The sequence below is a fragment of the Harmonia axyridis genome, chromosome 7 (genome assembly GCF_914767665.1).
Source record: "Harmonia axyridis chromosome 7, icHarAxyr1.1, whole genome shotgun sequence".
Lineage (NCBI taxonomy): Eukaryota > Metazoa > Arthropoda > Insecta > Coleoptera > Coccinellidae > Harmonia > Harmonia axyridis.
In genome coordinates, this window is record NC_059507.1 from 29,567,194 (window position 1) to 29,584,557 (window position 17,364).

Below are 17,364 nucleotides of genomic sequence, written 5' to 3' on the forward strand. Positions count from 1 at the left end.
AAAACTATACTGTACAACTACAAACAGCGCGAGAGCCTTGGCGCGGCTAAGTATTTAAACGTAATTTATGGTGTAGTTATCACAGGCAAGTGGCGTGACGTCACATACGAGTCGGGGACCAAAGACGTTCCGCGCTAAAATACGTAAATTTAAATAATCTATTTCTCAGTCATTTATTGATGGATTTTCAAAATTTTTTAACTGATTTATTAGTTTTGCCCTATTTTTTAATTCTATCGTGTCAAATATAGTATTTTCAACATCACTAAACTAGTCCATTGTTTTATGCAACAAATACTGGAATTATTACTTGCACTTCTGCTATTCAACATTTTATTTTACAGGTACTTGTCAATTACATTCTTCATATTATAGTCAACTAAACCTGCTACTTGATCCACGGACACTGTTCTATATCGAATGAAATTTTATCTCTTTGAATACAGAACCCTGACCTATAATAACTAAAATTACTTAAGGTTCAGCAGAGCGTATAGAAATTGCAGAATATGAATTTACGTCAGTTTGACAGTCGCTATATTAGCTGCCAATCATAAAGCCGAATGAAATTACAATTATTGGTGATCACGTTTTGTGTTTATATTGTTCAATTGCTCATTAAAATTCATTCAACCCTTACTGGACAAGTGTGCATAAACTTGATGAGACATTAGGGCCTTCTTCTTCTAATGTTTTCCTTGCTTATGATGATTCCAACAAGAAGAGCATATTTTTGCATATGGTACATCATGAGTCCTGTTTTCTTAATATTATTATTATTTTCGATGCTATCGTGATAAAATGACTTGCAATTAATCTCTGTTGAATCTTACTTCACAAGACCATTTTTAAGATACATATGACATAATCATCAAAACCATCCTGAAATGCATAACAAAGTTAAAGGGAAAGGTATCAATACAAGGTCAATATTGCCAACATTTTATTGGTTCTTTCATTCCAATTTGGATTTAATTCAAGATCCGAGGACCTAATGCTAGAAAGCTAGAGAAATGCTTCACTATTTCATTCCCCCTCTTTATGGAATCTAGAAAAGCTACTTGAATTTTGGCTAGACACTCGACCAATATTTTAATAAATTGATCTACTACACCACCCAGTCGTTCAACAGCCTGAAAATATCAATCACAATCAATTATTCCAGTATGCGACTGATTATTCTCAGCACAAATATAAACAATTTCATAGAAATTATTGAAATCTAAACTTGTAATTGATTACTTACAGCAGCCTCACATGTGAAACATAGTAGAAATATGACAGCAAAAAAAATGTAAATCCGCATATCTGCAAATCAAAATTTAATACTCAAACCAATTGGAATAACACTTAGAATTGTAGAAAAATGTGTGCTACAACCATCATTGTAGAAGATCTCAAACATATATTACCTCAACTTTATATTTAATCTGATGTTTAACTCAAACTGTGGAATCAGGTTATGAGCAATAATAAATTTTTTCGTAGTTTGGAAATTTCAATGAAGATAAGGCTGCCGTAATTCTGAGATATTTATAGCCAAGTTAATGATTCATGTAACATTATTTTTGTCAATTTTTTTTAATGATAACTCATTGAATTTGAAATGAAACTATAACATTTTAATCGATTCCATTTTATCTCTCAAAATCAACCACTTTGGAATCAATTTATTATTTAAGCACATGTTCAGATATCTTGATTTTTTTATATTCGAAGATTGAAAATATATATGACTTTTATCAAAATACTATGAATTTTGGGTCCACTACATGACTTGCACTGATTTCGTCCTCCCCTTTGTAGAAAAATTTCGAATACTGTTGGTGAATTTAACATCTTATTTCGAATTAACCTTATTTTAAAAAACGCTAAAAAAATGTTTATCCCATGGGACAATGTTACCTATGTTTCCCATGATAAAGCTAGAGAAAGGATTAACTCTTTTATTGTTTCTGGTAATTATGCTTTTCGACACTTGACCCAAGAGTTAGTAATATTATTTTCCTATGACTGCAACAAATTGTATAATACATAGTAAAAGTATACAGGCTGACACAGTATCTAGTACTTGAGCGGCCGATCACTCTTGGAAATTTTGGCTGAGAGAAAGATTCAAATTTTGATAGAATCGACAGTAGGTATTCAGCGAATAAACTTAAATTATTTCAGAATCTACAGACTGGTCTAAAAGTGGTGAAATATTGTGTACAACTTTACTTCCGCCGTTTTGCAGTAGATGGCTGTAGCGGTAAGTGGTAGTCAAAATAAATAGATCGTTGATGTTATACAATAAGATTAGTTATTTGAAAAGATTTGTGTCTGCATCATAAAGTTATTCTCGATTAAACATGTCGTCAACTTACGAGCCAAATTCTCTCATTTGCGGGAGGTTTGAATTTTCTGCTTTAATATGAAGAAATTGAATGCTCTCAAATACCTATGGTGAGGCCGCTATTAGTAAAAGAACGTGCCGAGAGTGGTTTCAACTATTCAAAAACGGTGATTTTAACGTCGAAGACCAGCATGGTGAAAAAGAGAAGGTTTTCGAAGATGCAAAATTGGTGGTATTACTTGATCCAGACTCGTGTCAAAGGCAACAAGAATTGACAGGATCATTGGGAGTGACGCAACAAGCCATTTCAAAACGCCTGAAAATCATGGAAATGATTCAGAAACAAGAAAATTGGGTGCTGTACGAGTTGAAGCCGAGAGATGTTGAGCGGCGTTTGTTCGATTGTGAACAGCTGCTTACAAGGCAAAGACGAAAGGGATTTCAGCATCGCATTGAGATTGAAGACGAAAAATAGTCTCATTACGTCGACGGCCGATTCGATTATTCCCGGTTCCAAGGTCATGCTCAGTATTTGGTGAGACCAGCTCGGCGTAGTGAATTAAAAGTTGTTAGAATCGAGTGAAACAATCACTGGCGATTGTTATCGAACGCAATCAATGCGTTTGAGTCGAGCATTGAAAGACAAACGGCCGCAATGTAACGAGATACATGATAAAGTGATTTTACCGCATAACAATGCTCGACCCCATGTTGCGAAAGTGGTCTAGACATATTCCGTATTCTCCAGACATTGCTCCTTCGGACTATCACTTGTTTCGATCAATGACACACGGCCTGGCTGACCAGTACTTTTGGTCTTATGAAGAAGTAAAGAATTGGATTGATTCGTAAATCGCTTCAAAAGATGGCCAGTTTTTTCAACGCAGGATTCGACGCTGTCCGAAAGATGGGAGAAAGTAGTGTTCAGCGATCGAAAAAAACTTTGAGTAATAAATGTAAAACCAGTTTTTTACAATAAATCCTCGAATGTCGGAAAAAAATGGCGGAAGCAAAGTTGTACGCCTATGTAAATATATCTGTGGCAAGAGAATTCCGAGTACCAGCATATTATAATAATGAGATATAATCATGAAATATTTGTGAAACTGAGATATTCCCGCACGATTTGGTTATATAAAGAATGAATGGATTTTCCATAGAATTAGAGAAGTATTTATAATAACTGTTCTTTATTGGCCATTGACCGAAGTCCTTCAGCCTAGAGAAATATTATAGGATGACTGAATCTTAAAATCTCCAGAAAAAATCCACTCAGGAACAAAACGAACCCAACTCGCGAAATTGATCCATACCAACAGCATGCAGTCGTGTCCCCCATTCATCCCCCCACCCTCCTGTCATCGCATCAGGCTTGTTATTGCCTGTACACTTTGGATTATGAGTTGTTAGAAACACCGGGGCTATTTACAATCAGGGCTTTGTGTTCGAGTCACTTCACTCGAAAAAATGGGGAAATATTCATATAGGTGGATGTCGAGTGCATCTGGGGGGGCGAGGGCATGACATGGAACGAGTTGTTGGGGTGAATAGCGGAAGCAAATGGGGGTCTTGACGCAGATTCCTTATCTAATCCATCAGATTTATCGTTTTGACGGATGGAAAGCAGACTTGAACTGTCTGCTGAGAAGTCTCCGTTCGCAGTCGTGTTAGGGGATTCTGAATACTCGTTAATACACATCTCGAGACGAAATTGGATAATATAATATATATTCATCGTCAAAGTTTACATATACATAAACATACATATGAGGGACTAATGAATATTCAAAAAATGGAGAAAACCAAGTAAAATGGGATATGTGGTGTCTTCGTGGAAAACGGAAACTTATACAGGGTGTTTCCTAAACATGCGGCAAAAATTCAGGGGGTTGTTCCTTGGACTATTTTAAGCATGTTTTGTCCTTGGATGATTTTTGAAAAACCTCTTTGTTTCGAAGATACAGGGCGAACAACATTTTTCATATTTTTAAAATTAATAATAGTTTAAATAAAAATGCGTACATACGGAGATCGCTGGATTGGAAGAGGTGGACCTCATTTATGGCCTGCTCGTTCCCCGGACTTAAACCCCTTAGATTATTTCCTATGGGGCCATCTAAAATGATTAGTTTATACCACTCCAGTAGAAAATGTGGAAGACTTGGGAAATCGGATCATTGCTGGGTGTAACTTAATAAGAAATGATCCTGGTGTTTTTGAAAGGGTTCGGCAGTCAATGAGGAGAAGATTGGATGCTTGTATGCTGGCTAGAGGTGGTCATTTTCAACAGTTTTTGTAGGTTGAGTTGAATTTTCATGTAATTTTTCATAATAAAATGTTATTATCTGAAATTTTGTTTCCCCTATATCTTCGAAACAAATAGGTTTTTCAAAAATCATCAAAGGACAAAATATTCTTAGAATAGTCCAAGGAACAACCCCCTGAATTTTTGCCGCATGATTAGGAAACACCCTGTATAGGTACACTGCGTCCGTAAAGCATGGAACAAATTCATCTTCAACTAAACAGACCATTTTATTCTATTCATTTTAAGAAATAATCCTGAAACACGTCGATTTTTTATTTCAATTTACCGAATGAAGAAATAATAATCTAATATACAGGGTGGATTACTTTTTTTTTTAATTGAACACCCCCATTTTGTCTCAATTTTCCGATTACTCTAGCTGAGCTGGTTCAAAAATGTATCACATGTTGTTTCCAATCGGTACAGGATGGACAAAAATACAATATGATAATAATACTAATATTAAAACATTCACGAATACCAAAACTATTGTAATACTAAACTATCATTGAACACCAATAAATTACTAAACAAATAATGACATTTCACAAAAATCTAGACGATTTTTTTTAAATTGATAAGGAATAATTTCTTTCATATTCTGTCTGCTAAAACACAAGTACCAAACATGTTTGGAAACAGCTCATTTTTATTAATCTAAAAATGTAACAAACTACAAGGTGTTACATTCAAAGCAATTGCCGCTAGACAATAAGTATTTTTGAGAATATTATTAATTTAAGTAATAAAGTATCTTACACGTTACTTTATGAGCACACACAAAACTACTGTATTTTTTCCACCCTGTACCAATTGGAATCAACATGTGATACATTTTTGGAATCAGCTCAGCTAGAGTAATCGGAAAATTGAAACAAAATAGGGGTGTTCCATTCAAAAAATGACGGTGACGTCATTACTCGAAAGTAATTCACCCTGTATATTAGCTTTAAATCAGTCGTCATTTATTTGCCAGTTGCATCCTTGGAAACCATAAAACTATATTGAGAAGAGACGGGCAAGTTGGCGTACAATTCCTGCATGAAAGGATCAACTGAAAAAATATCTTGATATTTCATACCTTCCCGAATTGTCTCTGGCTTTCTTGTGAAGCTTAACAGTTTTGGTTATATGTAGTGTCCGAAAAGTATGGAACAAATTCATTTTTATAGCTAAACAGAACATTTTAAGAAATTTTCCTGAAACAAGTCGATTTATAATTTTAATTTACCGTATTTTGAAGTAATAATCTAATATACAGGGTGAATTACTTTCGAGTAATGACGTCACCGTCATTTTTTTTGAATGGAACTCCCCCATTTTGTCCCAATTTTCCGATTACTCTAGCTGAGCTGATTCCAAAAATGTATCACATGTTGATTCCAATTGGTACAGGGTGGACAAAAATACAATAAGTTTGTGTGTGCACATAAAGTAACATTCTTTATTAGTTAAATTAACAATATTATCAAAAATACTTATTGTCTAGCTGTAATTGGTTTGAATGTAACACCCTGCAGTTTGTTACATTTTCAGATTAATAAATATGGGCTGTTTCCAAATATGTTTAGTACTTGTGGTCTAGCAGACAGAATATGAAAGAAATTATTTCTTATCAATTTAAAAACATAGTCGTCTAGTTTTTTGTGAAATGCCATTAATTGTTTAGTAATTAATTAGTGTTCAATGACAGCTTAGTACTACAATATTTTTGGTTTTCGTGAATGTTTTAATTATTGCTTAGATTTAATTTAATTTTTGTCCACCCTGTACCAATTGGAATCAACATGTGATACATTTTTGGAATCACGAATACTTCGGTTTCGTGTGTGCCCATCAGTATGGAATTAATGTTATCCATCTCTTTTTTTCTCCTTGTTCAATTTCTATAGAATTTGTGTGTTCGGATTGGGTTGCTGGTGATTCCACATGAATTTTAGGAAAACGTGGAATTTTCAGGACTTCTATATTTCATGTTTTATTAGTTTGATCAAAATCGCTATGGGTTTTCGGCTCATAATTGAGGTTCAAAAAATCCAATTCTACTGGATTTAACACACGCATTCCGTATTCGCAAAACTGAAATTCCAGTTACCTCAATATTTTGCATTCTATTAGTCTGAATATGATGAAATTTGGTATGGATAGTAGAATTACGACATACCTGAATGCTTTGCACATTTGTGAATAACCGAAATATAACATTTACAATACGAATAGTACATAGCTACTATGTTCGGCCGATTTCCAGAAGCGAATAAGAGCATTTTTATGACATCAAGAATTGAAAGTTATCATAATAGTACTACATATAAGAGCAAGCTTCTCAGTACTCCTGGCTGCGACACCAAATGAAGTGTTGTCGATAAAAAAAATAAGAATTATGCTACCATAGAAGCTCTGGACGATCATTAATGAAATGGAGAAATAACAAAGGTCGCAATACGTACCCCTGTGGAACTCCTAATGTCAAATCATAATCTCTATACCACGTATCTTGTTCTTCGACTCAAAAAGTTCTATTTGGGATGTAACTTGATTGTATCCAATTAAGAAATGTAACTCTAAATCCAAGATTGTATAGTAAATCCAATATAAAATCAAAGATGAATACTGTTGGAGACTTCAACGCTACCCAGATAAACTTCAAGCTAGAAAGTAATATAAGAGGAAAGTTTTGAGTAATAATTGAATACACAGGTATGTAAATTTGTCTAAATTATTTAAATCTAGGTTTTTTTTTTTCGAACTGGAATTAGTACTGATTATAATAATTATTGACTTCGATATGGCTTGGCGTGTATAACCTCAACTGAATCGTGAGTTCCATCTTATTGTTTGTAGATTTTTGAACAAGAGAATATCACTGAATATATTTGTAGATTCCTGAAGATGCTAATAAAACAATTAGCGAAAGCTCGAATGAATTAAAAAGAGTCTTCTAATTTTAACCTGACTGTTTATCCCAATAATTTTTGTTGTCTCAATCCTATAGTCGATAACATTTCTTTACTCTACATAACTCTAACATAAAGATTTGATAGACAAAATCTGAGGTCTTTTTCGGATTTTTCCCAAAACAATAACCAGGAGGAAAATCACCTGCACCAAAACGTCTATTGCTCTGCGTTATTTCAGAATGGAGAAATATTTATTCCGTCAAATACATCTGGCTTTGTAAATATCATATGAGAGGAATCCATTCTACAAAGTGATCATCAAATAATGTTTATGCGTACTCTTTTCTACGAGCTCCATATAGTGAACTCCTTTCCAACCTGACTTATTTTCGTATCCCCATGGCGGCCTTAAAATCGCACATGAAATCAATTTCCTAACCCAATTCGTCGTAAAGACTTTCTTTACGACATACTCAAAGCGAACATAACTGTCATAAACGAATTAAAAGCGCCGAAAGTATGAAGGAAACCCAGTATGTATATACAAATCTTGGCGAAACAAGTTTACTCGCAACGGATACACATAATGGAAACGGTTTATAATCTTGAAATTTTAATTGCTGCGACTTTAAGAATCCCTAGGTGCATCGCTCCTGCATGTTAATTTTAATTAGAGAGAATAAAAGCTGTGCAAGAGTCTCTGGAACTGTGACTCTAATTATTGTGAATGGCTGGTATCTGTATGGCGTCTGTGGAAATAGATTTTGAGGTCAGACATTGTATATACTGGGAAAGTTTGTTGGGCTCGATATTGTGTATACTTGATGAGATCCAAAAGTTTTAAGCAATGAAGTATTGTCTCATTCGTTCTCTATGAATAGGACAAGTGAAAAGTCCCCGGTCTACCATAGTAAAACACTTTTTTTTTGGCAAAATTCGATTTTATTATTCAACATAGTTGCCTTCAAGGGCGATTAAAGTGATCTTCAATTTCGATTTCAATACCATTTTTGTAGTACGATTTGTCTTTCTCTTCAAAATAGGTCTTAGTTTCAGCGATTACTTCTTCCTTAGCGCTAAATATAATTCCAGTGAGCATTTTTTTGAGGTCTGAGAACAGTAAAAAGTTGCTTGGGGCCAGATCTGGCGAATACGTTCGATGCAAAGCAATTCGTAGCCCAATTCATGCAATTTTGCCATTGTTTCCATTGATTTGTGACACGGCGCAAAGTCTTGATGAAATAGCACTTTTTTTTCTTCAAATGGGGCAGTTTTTTAACGATTTCATCCCTTAAACGATCCAATAACGCTATATAATAATCGTTATTGATGGTTTGGCCTTTTTGAAGGTAATCAATGAATATTATACTTTGCGCATTTCAGAATACTGATGCCATAACCTTGCCAGCTGACTGTTGTGGTTTTCCACGCTTTGGATTCGGTTCATCGTCTGCAGTCCACTCAACTGACTGTCGATCGACTTCTGGAGTGAAAAGATGGAGCCATGTTTCATCCATTGTCACATATCGACGCGAAAATTCAGGTTTATTGCACTTAAACAGCTTCAAACACTGCTCAGAATTATTAACACGTTGTTGCTTTTGATCGATTGTGAGCTCGCGCGCACCCATTTTGCACACAGTTTTCTAATGTACAAATATTCGTGAATGATATGATGTACACGTTCAGATGATATCTTCACAATGTCTGCTCTCTCGATCAACTTCACTTTACGGTAATTCAAAATTTTTTTGTGGACTTTTTTGATTTTTTCTTCGGTTACAGCCTCTGTAAAGGAGTCCACTGCGTTCGCCGTCTTCGGTGCTCATTTCACCACGTTTAAACTCAGCATACCAATCAATGATGGTTGATTTTCCTGGTGCAGACCCCGGAAACTCTTCATCAAGCCAACGCACGATTTTTTCAGAAAATATTTCACGATCGTAATAGTAAAAAGGCTCCACTATTAATCATGAAAACCTAATAAAATACTACTGAAAACTTCAAGTCATAAGTAGCATATCAACATGAACCAACTAATCCAAGTAATCCTTTCTGCCATCTTGATGAGACATGTTCAAATATAGCATCTTTCAGGAATTAGAAGTGCTTAATGAGATACAGTATAAATTTCGATTTAATCCCTCGGATAACGTTGATTGACACGAAGATAATCCATTCGGGACAAGTTCTTTTAGTTAACTCCGAATCAAACCATATTGAATGCTGTGTCATAATCGGAGAGGAAAAGAGCTTAAAGTTGCAAAAGAATTAAAATTTTCGAGGATCTTTCCGTTTAACCGTCGAGCGTTTGTCATCATTTTCATCTATTAATTTTCTTTCAATTGAAAGTTTTAATTCTATCATTGTATAAATATATAAACAAAAAAATATTTTCGTATGTTCTTTGCGATCTTGAAATTTCGAGAAGTAAGGCCAATGAAAAAAGAAGTAATATTTCCACCCGACAATATCACTGTCTGGTCTGATGGAATTATACAGGGAGGCCTACATAAGGCCTTCGGAAAATGCCGAAACAGATTAATTTTCATTTCGAGAGGAAAACCTTGTAATAGTAGATTCGTTGCACGAAGAGCTACTTAAGAGGTGTTACCACCTCGTGGCTTTCCGCGTGTCCGATGTACATGACGCCCAACATCAAACTTAGGTTCACGTCTTTCTCCCCGACGTCATCTAACCCTTGTTCGGCCATCATATGCACCCAGGGAGAATCGAAATTCATCAGAAAAGACGATCTGATGCCATTCCACATTCCAATGTTGACGTTCTCTGCACATTGTAATCGTTGCCGGCGATGCTCAACCGTCATAGGTAACACAAGATGGGGTCGATAATGCTGCAGTCCAAAAGACCTTATCTGGTGGTAAACCGTTCTGACAGTTACAGGATGGCCTTGTTCTCCTAACCACTCATCAACCAAAGATCGAGTTATAGCAAATCGGTCTCTAATGGCCGTCTAAGTCTTAGACGACGATCTTGAACTTATCAAACCACGCTTGACAATATCTCATAACAGTAGTTGGATTTCTGTTCGTACGGTTAGCGATTTCTCGAAATGACAACCCCGCCTCCCGTAGACCAATAATTCGGCATCTTTTAAATTCATTTAGGTGGCGAAAATTCCGTGTACACGTGTTCTAGGTATTTTAACATCAACTAATCATCGACTTTGGATCTCCTCGAACGGATGGTTTGTTGTAAAATTTAAAAAATTGCAAAAAACGACTACAATATTTAAGTAACAAAAATTGTTCACATGAAAAACCTTCACGATTTTTTTTCACAAATTCAATCTCAAATTACTTCTTGCTATACTATCTATGTTTTACCAAAAGAATTTGAAATTTAAACAGCTCCTTCTGGGTGTTGCAGTTTCCTATTAAGTTAGTATATGATGCTATTACAATTAATTCAGACATCAACCAATTTTTCTAAAACGGAAAAACGTTGTATCAACGTTCTATTTGTTTTCACAATATATAATAATGGGACTTTCATGATCCTCTATCGAAAAAGTTCACAATGTATTCTCAATAACAATTCGTCACGAGATGTACAAGCTATTAAAGTTTTGTTGTTTCGAATTCTGCAAATAAAGGATGACTACACTACACGAGTGTGCGAAACCATCGAAATTACCGGCCCACACACGGTGTGGTCGTTTTATAGGCCACCATTTCATGACAACGAAAAGAAAACAAACAATTTAGTGGCTGTACTAAATCGTCCCTTACAATCCAAGTTGGAATTCGATACTTTATTTTGGATGTTTGAATTTTATTGGCGCTAATTAATCTCCTCTGAGTTAGGAGATTGGTGGGGGAGAATTAATTGAAGACTATTTAAAACAGCAGTGCCAGGCGACGAATGCTGTTTTTATTCTGACTGATGCACTATGAAGAGTATCATAAATTTTTATCTTATTTCTTCATTTGAACTGTTGGGGGTATGAAGACGTTGGTTTCGATGTTTTCTTTTATTAATTGAATAAGGGATAAAATTAATCTTTGGAGAGAAAAATGAAATTGGACTACGTTGACCCCACTAGAGAGTAGAGATAATACACAGGGCCACAAAAAAAAATTTTTTTGGTGCTTCGGATTTTGGAACTGATTTTAAATATATTTCGGACGCTAAATCTGTACATGCAATCAAGTTGAACGAGAAGCTTGGGCATCATTTGTTGCAGCTGTAGAAAATTTTCTAGGCGAACATAAAGCTCAAAACTATGTTGAAATGATTAACAAGATGCACAAATAACTATTTTACTCCAAAATAAATGCCAAACTCATTAGATGTTTCAAACAAAACGATATATTTCGTAAAAGGAAGAAATAACGGGTTTTCAAATTTGTTTTCACAGGGAATTATTAAATTTTCATAAGAATCCTATTGAAATATAGAAAGAAAAAGATATCATCGATTTATATGAGGTTTTCACTATTTATTCATTTTAAAGAGTTCGTCATTGTCCTTATTCATTAAATGTTTTGCAATATGAAAAAAACTAGTATTTTCACATAAAAATATAATACAAAAAGGTCTTGTCAAAGGCTGAAAATTCGTTTTCATAAAATAAAGACGTAAAAACGTATTCGAATTTTTGCAAAGGATGCTAAATCAAAGGAACATTTGAGATTGCTTCACTCATCTTGAAAAGTTGTGAAATCTCAAAAACGCTGAGGAGAGAGGAGTAGTTAAACTTTGGCAGATCACGAGAATGTAACGTGGTTAATAACAAAAAAGGTTTGAAATATGATGTTCCTGTATGCTTATAGGTATAACTCTTAATAAACCCATAATATGCACCTATAACGTTGGGTTTATCCTAGGAATTATTTCTCACACCATGTCTTGGACGCGTATCGTATAAATTATTAAACTCATAAGAAATGACTAGGTACCTTCCGAACAAACCAGTTCCATCTGTATCTCATTTGTATCTCGAAATATGTAAGGTTCATAATATACTCAACTGACAACATATGATAACGGGACGAAACTAATTTGTGAACTAATTGCTTCTGTTTGCGGTCTTGACAAAATACCCCATAATTATGTCAGCATATCTGAAAGTATACATTCCCTTGCAGCGAACTGCTGCATGCCTGGGAAAGACCTTTTTCGAAACCAATTAACGTGATCCATCGCGAAAAAAAAATGTATATGACATCTGGATGAGGAAAAAATTGAAGTAATTGGATATTTTTGAGAGGGATCGAGTACAGCAGAACACTAAAAAATTTTGATTGAACAAACTATGTGACTAATCAAATTTCATCGGAAAAAATTGAAGAGCATTGACATGGAGTCGACGGAAGCTATTACGTATCAGTTCAACGAGATACTTATCAAGTTCAGTTATGGTTTTTTTGATGTCGGAAAACACAGAAGTGGAGAATTTTTCAATAAGAATTTGCATTTTGATAACGGGTGTTTTTTTTTCGAGGTATATAACTTTAAGTTGGCATAACTGTTCAAGATGGAGACCGATTTAACAGCTGTCAAGTGATTTATTCTCAGTTTGGTTTGGCAATTCATCATGAATAGACTCACGCCTGAACAACGCTTGCAAATAGTGCAATTTTATTTCGAAAATAATTGTTCTGTGCGGAATACGTATCGCGCACTACGTCCATTTTATTTTGTTTAGCGATGAAGCGCACTTCTGGTTGAATGACTACCTCAACAAACAAAACTGCATCATTTGGAGTGAAGCAAATCCTCAAGTGTATGTCGAAACACCGTTACATCCAGAAAAACCGACTGTTTGGTGCGCTTTATGGGCTGGTGAAATCATTGGTCCGTACTTCTTCAAAAACGATGATGGCCAGAACGTTACAGTTAATGGTGATCGGTATAGAGCCATGATTACTAACTTTTTCATTCCAGAATTGAACAACCATGATGTCCAGGAGCTGTGGTTCCAACAAGATGGCGCAACATGTCACACAGCTCGTGCCACAATCGATTTATTGAAAGACACGTTTGGTGACCGCCTAATTTCATGTTTTGCACCTGTGAATTGGCCTCCAAGATCTTGTGATTTAACACCGCTAGACTACTTTCTGTGGGGCTATGTAAAGTCATTGGTCTCTGCGGATAAGCCACAAACCCTTGATCATTTGGAAGACAACATTCGCCTTGTTTTTGCCGGTCATATGCCAGAAATCATATTTAAAATGTAATGCCACAAGATTATCTTGCGGATAAATAAAATTCATGTCAATCGAATAATCCATCTATAGCTCAAAAAAAAACACTTTTTATTAAAACAAAATCGAGCATATATGTCAAGGATGTTTATTTCATTGTAAAGACGAAGGTATGCCATTAAAGATGGAATACGATATTAGCTAAATGGCCGCCACGAGTACGCTTGCAGCGAAATTATCCTTTTAATGAAATTTACCATGACAAATTCGCCTATTTGCCGTTGTACGTATTCGATAAGTTCATGAATTCCATCTTTGAAGTCTTGAATCGACTGTGAAGCATTAGCATAGTCGTTATCTTTCTCGGGGTCCCAAGGAAAAATCTAAAGGTGTTAAATCACAAGATCTCGGTGGCCAATTGTGATCACCTCTTCAAGAATCAACACGGCTCAAAACTTTTCTTGCAAAATTGAGCCGTCTTGTTGAAAATAAACGTAGTCAATACTGCTTTTGTTTCTTGACCATTTTTCTTTGTTGATATAAGTTCAATCCTCAGAGTAATAAATAGAGAGAGGATATGTCATTTTCAGTAAGCAAATTTTGTCCCCCACATAAACTTTCAAATTTGGCATGAAGCGCGCGGAAATGAAAACATATCAGTGATACTATATTTCACTCAATTCGCGAGTTTCTCCACAAAGAACTCACTTCTCATGTCCCAAAGTGAATCAACGTTTCATATTAACACAAAATATATTGAAATAATTACCTAAATATATCAGAAAACTTCAGAAAACAAACTTCAAGCGCGCCAAACGACGTAAAAAAACCGATGACACTAGGAGAGCACAATAGGCCAAACCTTGGATTTCAGCAAATTTCAGTAAATAATAATAGATATTCTGCTTATTATAAATTCGACAATTAGAAAAAATATCGGATTCCAAATATTCAAATTTGCATATTTAATCGGGAATCACTCAAATAAATATATTTCATTCAATAAAATATACTTTCATTACGATACTGCTGTTGCTGCTTGCTTACTTTTTTTCATTGTTTCTTGAAAACATGTAATTTGGTACGGGTTTGCTGCCTTTGGTCTTGCTTCTTTGGTCACTTTCTTTCTTATGTATCTTGAGGTTTGAATTGCAAGCGTCTTAGTTCTTTATGTCATCGAAATGTCAAATTAATTTACGGCCAGAACAGAATCCTTATAGAATTCTGATAACTGTTGGCCTTTTGTTGTTCTCCCAGATTAAGAATTATTTTAGTTATTAATTGGATTATGTATTTTTTTGGGTGATACAGACAATAAAGATTATTATTATTATTATACCTAGAGTAAAATTGTGGATTTGAAAATATATCACAATCCTATCGGATTACGTTGTCACGTAATCTAACCATGTTGGGGACATGTAAAAATTGCGTATACTCCCTCTATCTATGTTTATTACTCTATGTTTGCCATCAATATTGGCTTAGAGTTCGAAAATTACAGATATTGTGACAAAATGATCTGATCGGTGAACCAGCGCTTATAGACGATATTTTTTCCACAACTTTAAAACCCAAAGTCAAGAGGTATAAGACAAAGGATTATATCAGCTTTTTTCTCAAAATAACTTGAAGACTTCGCCCTTAAGGATCAACATCTTATTGTGGAACATTCCAAAGTTGAACATCTCATTTGCACTTTAATAATCATTTTCGCTCATCATTTTTAACAAAACCTCATTCATTTTTGAATATATAATCAAAGAAAACCGTTGCTTTCTGTATAGAACATTGTGAAAATTGTTCACCATATTTTAATACTCCGAAATACTGTTGTCTTCGCTTGTATAAATTGGTTGAACCCTACGAAATCCGAAAAACCCAGGTCGTTCCACCACAAAAATCAACATCGGGATAACGAATTGCAGCCGAGACAAAGAGAGGCCTTTGCATACTGGTCATTCTAAACCGTACAAAAAGCAGACCAGATTTGGCGGTATCGGACTGGCTATAAATCCCAGTCATGTCCTCGGAGCGGTGCAGGCTTCCTTTTACGGCCAACAATCTAAATTATAAAGATTAAAGGCATTCTTCTAATCCAGCAGCGTTTACTGCTCCATTTCTCTGGCACATAAGAACAGAGTTTGGGAGGTTAGTTCTCGGAAAATGTAATAACGAGTCTAAACAGAAACCGACGGTTTTATGGTTTCGTTTCTTAATGAAAATAATAGCGTTATTTCGATAATACATGTGGTACCTATGTTGTCTTATAAATTTAGTTCTGGGTGAAACACAAGGAGTTACTGCCAAAATAATTAGATATATACTGTCCCCGAAACCAGTGGGCAACACTTGTTAGCTCAAAAGTGACTAAGAGGTATCAGGGTTCAAATCCTCCAATCAAGATAAAAATCAATTTTTCATTGTTTTGTTACATATAGAGCCATAACCATTTACGTATTCCTGCGTTCTATAGTTGGTTTCAAACACATAAAATTTCCTCTTTTGTGTTAGCTGTAACTTTTTAGATCGTTCGGTTATGTTCTCACTGGACTATTAGGTTTTTTTTGATATACTGCTTAAATTTCCTATGTTTCTGATCAATACGTAATTTCCCACGGAGCTTGAAATTGTCGAGTAATATCTACAAGCAAAATCTTAACACCTTCGCATATGCTGTCGTTGAGGTATTGAATACTGCAAGAAGCTTCAAACAGTTATTCTTCATCTAAATGGAAATTTTCATACAATTCCAATGGGTCTACTTGGTAAAGGTTATTTAATGTCAACATAAATAACATAACATAAATAATAAATGAAATAATTGTGTGAAATCTTAGTTGGGAGTACATCTATTTGATAAATATGTATTTATCGCCTAGAAATATATCTCCAACTCGAATCAATTTTTAAAAAAAAAGTTCTAGACATATCGGCCCGCGAATGCTTTGATTTCGAGATACAAGGTGTTAAAGTTCGATTTTTTTTTAAGTTCCCTTCTCATAGCATCTGCACTCCACAAAAAATATTCAACCCAAATTCGGCTTATATGTTTTATAAAGAGTTTACATCAGGTGATTTCGAATGTAAATCTGCAGGGAAATATTTATTCTGTAACAGTGCCCGTGTTTCTACTCCTGAACTTTATTTTAGGTGGTTTAAAAAAATGAGAACAGGTACTTTGATTTAGTGATAATTGTTTTGATATATCTTGGAGTTTTATCGTATCTGCTATGGGTTACGAAATAAAAATTTTGAACAATTCTACCGAAATCCTCATGAAAATCCGAGGAAAATCCAAATTATCATTAACATCTAGTTACTGATTGAATCAAACAATATTTAGTTTTAGTACTTATTTACCTGATCTGTAACAATGAATCATAACGATTCGATAAATTGGTTTCTCTATTTCTGTATCGTAATGAGTTCATTACAGTTCTAAAAAACAGTGCTGTAATGAACTCATTACAGCATTGTTTTCAGATATATTTTTCGTTTTGTGGTTGTCTATGCTGACTTCCAATCCTATTAAATTTCAACAAACGTCAATAATTGTCAATATAATATAATTTGGGGTTATAGAGAAATGATTTGCTACATATTCGCAAATTCTCATAATTCTGGTAGAGTTCAATCGATTTC

At 34.7% G+C, this 17,364-nt stretch overlaps 1 protein-coding gene and 1 long non-coding RNA gene across 4 annotated transcripts in view; one reads left to right on the plus strand and one right to left on the minus strand.

The window, feature by feature from the left end:
• LOC123684847 (kinesin-like protein CG14535) overlaps positions 1–17,364 on the plus strand; it is a 477,561-nt gene that overhangs the window by 25,494 nt on the left and 434,703 nt on the right. The window lies entirely within an intron of this gene.
• On the minus strand, positions 927–1,511 carry LOC123684850. Its single transcript, XR_006748201.1, has 3 exons — positions 1,413–1,511; positions 1,247–1,308; positions 927–1,133 (listed from the first exon to the last, which is right to left on the minus strand). It is a non-coding gene; the product is annotated as an uncharacterized LOC123684850 (long non-coding RNA).